The 4,704-nt window shown below is 43.8% G+C and overlaps 2 non-coding genes across 2 annotated transcripts; both read left to right on the plus strand.

The window, feature by feature from the left end:
- Positions 1 to 316: 316 nt before the first annotated feature.
- Positions 317 to 448, plus strand: LOC114007631 (small nucleolar RNA SNORA42/SNORA80 family). Its single transcript, XR_003549227.1, has one exon. It is a non-coding gene; the product is annotated as a small nucleolar RNA SNORA42/SNORA80 family (small nucleolar RNA).
- A 2,796-nt stretch (positions 449 to 3,244) lies between these two features.
- LOC114007630 (small nucleolar RNA SNORA42/SNORA80 family) lies at positions 3,245 to 3,376 on the plus strand. Its single transcript, XR_003549225.1, has one exon. It is a non-coding gene; the product is annotated as a small nucleolar RNA SNORA42/SNORA80 family (small nucleolar RNA).
- Positions 3,377 to 4,704: the final 1,328 nt, after the last annotated feature.

Consider the following 4,704-nt stretch of genomic DNA (forward strand, 5'->3'; position numbering starts at 1 on the left):
AGGTTCTGCACATTGGGAACCAGATTCCACGTGGCTGACTGTGGGTCACACTCTCACTCCAGGAGCTAGGAAAACACACCGGGCATGTGTACATGTGTGCCCAAGATCTTGATGGGAAGGAGGGATAGAGGAAAAAGGCCATGACCATGACTGCTGGGTGGCGCTCTCTCTCTCTCTCTCTCTCTCTCTCTCTCTCTCTTATATGCACACACGCATGTGCACATGCCCTCCGGCAATTATATACATATAGGTAAGTTAAAAATAAAATATTAAAAATAATGATGACAAAAATATGTTTGAAAATGCACACTATGAGACATGGGTTTGGATTTATGGCTCACTTGTTCCCCCTGGGCCTCTCATAGCACCCCATGCCAGAGCAAACAGGCCCTGAGCAACTACCCAGTCTATACCTATGACGGCTGGCGCTGAAGGGTGTTGCACAGTTACTTGTTTTTGGAGAGGTTTTTGCTATAGGGCGCGTGTACTTGCCAGAGAGACAGAGAGAGACAGAGAGACAGAAAGTGAGAAATCATCCCCCGGGGGGGTGGCCACGCCGCAATCCCTTCTCCTCCATTCTTCTCTTGGGATCTTGGGCATGCATGCACATGTGCCCAGTGTGAGTTTAAGCCGCCGAGTCTGGGACTCAAACCGCGGTTGACTACATGGGAGTCCAGCAACGTAGCCATTACTCCAACTGCTGGTCCCATGCAGTCACTTTTAATATCAGTAGTTACTTTTATATTTCTCTCAATATTTTGACTATATCATTCCAGTCTTTTGTGAGCTATAAGGCTTCTGCTAAAAAAAAAAAAAATCTATAGATAGGTCCCCTTTGTATGTGAAAAATATTTTTAAAAGGAAATAAAATAAAATACACAGTCTGAACAGATGTGAATATGTCGTCTGTTAATATAAAGGGGGATTGACGTGTAGAGTTTTTCAATCAGGTTAAACTGGACTGCAATAAGAGATCTTTGGTAAGCCCTAAGGAAGCTACACACACACACAAAGTTATCTATAATACTTATACTTAAAGAGAAACAGAAAGGAATCAAAATGTATCAATATTAAAAGAATAAAGAGCCATCAAGTGGCATGATGATTAAAGCAACCAGACTCCACAGGGCCAACTGCATGGTTCAAATCCCAGACCTGGTGACTTGAAAAACTTGCCAGGCATATGTGCATACATGCCCCAAATCCCAAAAGCAGGGAGAAACAGAAGAGAGAGGAGTGTAGCCTGACCTTTCCCCACTAGAGCAGGAGGTGCTTTCTCACTTTCCTTCTCTCTCTCTGTCTCTCTCCAGCAAATGCATACCCCCTCTAGGAAATTAAAATATATGGGAACCAGCAGTTAGCGTAATGGCTATGTCGCTGGACTCCCACGTAGTCGACCGCGGTTCGTGTCCTCCCGGACCCGGTGGCTTAAAACTCATGCCGGGCGCGTGTGCGTGCGTGCCCAAGATCCCGAGAGGAGAATGGAGGAGAAGGGATTGCGGTGTGACCATCCCTCTTTTAAAAACACACAGCATGAATTATATTGCTCATTCCAAAAATGTTCAAACGCTGGAGTGTCATTTTAGCTCCTCAGAGTAGATGCTAAAGTTCTGGGATAGAGAAACATACCACCAACATCTTGGAGCTGGCCTAGCTTTCACAGTTAAGCGTAAGTGTTCTACTGTTGAACATAAACCGTTTGACAGATTATCAATATCAGACAAGGCCATGCTATAGCCATGATCAAGCAAGACTACTCTATTTTATGTCCAAACTCAGTCAAAACATCAACATTATGGAGTAACAAATCAGCAAAGTGGCAGAGTAGAAAGCCCTGAACCCTCCTCACCAATTCATAGACGGACCAGTCCAGCAACGATCCACGTACAACCTCACTTTGTAATAAAGGCAGAAACTACGTGACAAGCTCCTGCAATGCAGGAGACCATGAAACCAGACTCGCCAAAGCGATAGGGGTACTTGGGACCTTCACTCATCAGAGTCCTGTTCTCTGGCTCAGTGTCACACAGAGACCCGCCAGCTCCTGATTTCTCCTAGAAGAGGGAAGATTTGACTCCTCCATCCAGTGCCCTGATTTTCCCAAGGGATTTCCCCAGTGGAATGACCTCTGTCCTGATAGTTCTGAAGTTTGAACGAGTCTACCACAGTTTAGCAGCCTACGGGAAAATGGAGACATCAGCTTACACTGCAGATATGATAGCCACCCTATTCCCACCCCCGGTAAAATAAGCAGATGGACCCCACAATTGTCTGCTTATCCCTGAGGCGGAAAATATGTGACAGAGACCTAGTCAGATTGGTGGATGTCATCTTATGCATGAGGTCAGTTAGGAAGACCAGGAAATATGTCTGCTTTTTCTAAAGATGTCAACGTAGACCATCAAGAAAAAGAATCAGACAAAATGTTTCAAACAAAGGAAAAAGATAAACCCTTGAAATGAACCCCAATGAAGCAGAGTTATACCACGTACCTGAAAGAGAATTAAACACAGCTGTCATAAACATGCTTACTGAGTTCAGGAGGGTAATGCACAATGTGAAAACTTCAACAAAGAATCAGAAAATATATGAGACAGAAACAAAAGAGCAGAAGACTTCCCAAATCTGGCAATAGACACGTGTATCCAGATCCAAGAAGCAAAACGGTCCTTAAAAATAAAAAGCAGATAAAGACTGTCAGACGAACAAAAACTGAAGGAGTTCATCATGACTAGGCTTTCCAGACAAGAAATGCTAAAGAGAATTCTTCAAGATGGAATAAGGAGGTGATAAACAACAATGTGATAACACAAGACAATATAAAACTTACTGACATAGGTAAGTACACAAACACAAAGTGCCACATTTCTATACGGTGGTGTTTTCATTGAAATATAAAAATTAGAGCCAGGCTCCATAGCACCGAGGTTAGGTTCTGCACATTGGGAACCAGATTCCACGTGGCTGACTGTGGGTCACACTCTCACTCCAGGAGCTAGGAAAACACACCGGGCATGTGTACATGTGTGCCCAAGATCTTGATGGGAAGGAGGGATAGAGGAAAAAGGCCATGACCATGACTGCTGGGTGGCGCTCTCTCTCTCTCTCTCTCTCTCTCTCTCTCTCTTATATGCACACACGCATGTGCACATGCCCTCCGGCAATTATATACATATAGGTAAGTTAAAAATAAAATATTAAAAATAATGATGACAAAAATATGTTTGAAAATGCACACTATGAGACATGGGTTTGGATTTATGGCTCACTTGTTCCCCCTGGGCCTCTCATAGCACCCCATGCCAGAGCAAACAGGCCCTGAGCAACTACCCAGTCTATACCTATGACGGCTGGCGCTGAAGGGGGTTGCACAGTTACTTGTTTTTGGGGGAGAGGTTTTTGCTATAGGGCGCGTGTACTTGCCAGAGAGACAGAGAGAGACAGAGAGACAGAAAGTGAGAAATCATCCCCCGGGGGGGTGGCCACGCCGCAATCCCTTCTCCTCCATTCTTCTCTTGGGATCTTGGGCATGCATGCACATGTGCCCAGTGTGAGTTTAAGCCGCCGAGTCTGGGACTCAAACCGCGGTTGACTACATGGGAGTGCAGCCACGTAGCCAATACTCAGAGCCATTACTCCAACTGCTGGTCCCATGCAGTCACTTTTAATATCAGTAGTTACTTTTATATTTCTCTCAATATTTTGACTATATCATTCCAGTCTTTTGTGAGCTATAAGGCTTCTGCTAAAAAAAAAAAAAATCTATAGATAGGTCCCCTTTGTATGTGAAAAATATTTTTAAAAGGAAATAAAATAAAATACACAGTCTGAACAGATGTGAATATGTCGTCTGTTAATATAAAGGGGGATTGACGTGTAGAGTTTTTCAATCAGGTTAAACTGGACTGCAATAAGAGATCTTTGGTAAGCCCTAAGGAAGCTACACACACACACAAAGTTATCTATAATACTTATACTTAAAGAGAAACAGAAAGGAATCAAAATGTATCAATATTAAAAGAATAAAGAGCCATCAAGTGGCATGATGATTAAAGCAACCAGACTCCACAGGGCCAACTGCATGGTTCAAATCCCAGACCTGGTGACTTGAAAAACTTGCCAGGCATATGTGCATACATGCCCCAAATCCCAAAAGCAGGGAGAAACAGAAGAGAGAGGAGTGTAGCCTGACCTTTCCCCACTAGAGCAGGAGGTGCTTTCTCACTTTCCTTCTCTCTCTCTGTCTCTCTCCAGCAAATGCATACCCCCTCTAGGAAATTAAAATATATGGGAACCAGCAGTTAGCGTAATGGCTATGTCGCTGGACTCCCACGTAGTCGACCGCGGTTCGTGTCCTCCCGGACCCGGTGGCTTAAAACTCATGCCGGGCGCGTGTGCGTGCGTGCCCAAGATCCCGAGAGGAGAATGGAGGAGAAGGGATTGCGGTGTGACCATCCCCCCTGGGGTGATTTCTCGCTTTCTGTCTCTAATGTCTCTCTCTGTCTGTCTGGCAAGTGCACGCGCCCTATAGTGAAAATCTCTCAAAATAAATAAATAAATAAATAAAATAAAATAAATAAAAATAAGTTTTTTTAACTTCTGAAAAACGCAAAGGAAGACAAGAGAGGAATAGACAGACAAGAAACTACAAGACTAAAAGGAAACAACTAACAGAATGACAATAATACGTCTTTACTATCAATA

This window comes from Tupaia chinensis, unplaced genomic scaffold (assembly GCF_000334495.1).
Source record: "Tupaia chinensis unplaced genomic scaffold, TupChi_1.0 Scaffold000031_1, whole genome shotgun sequence".
NCBI classification, from domain to species: Eukaryota; Metazoa; Chordata; class Mammalia; order Scandentia; family Tupaiidae; genus Tupaia; species Tupaia belangeri.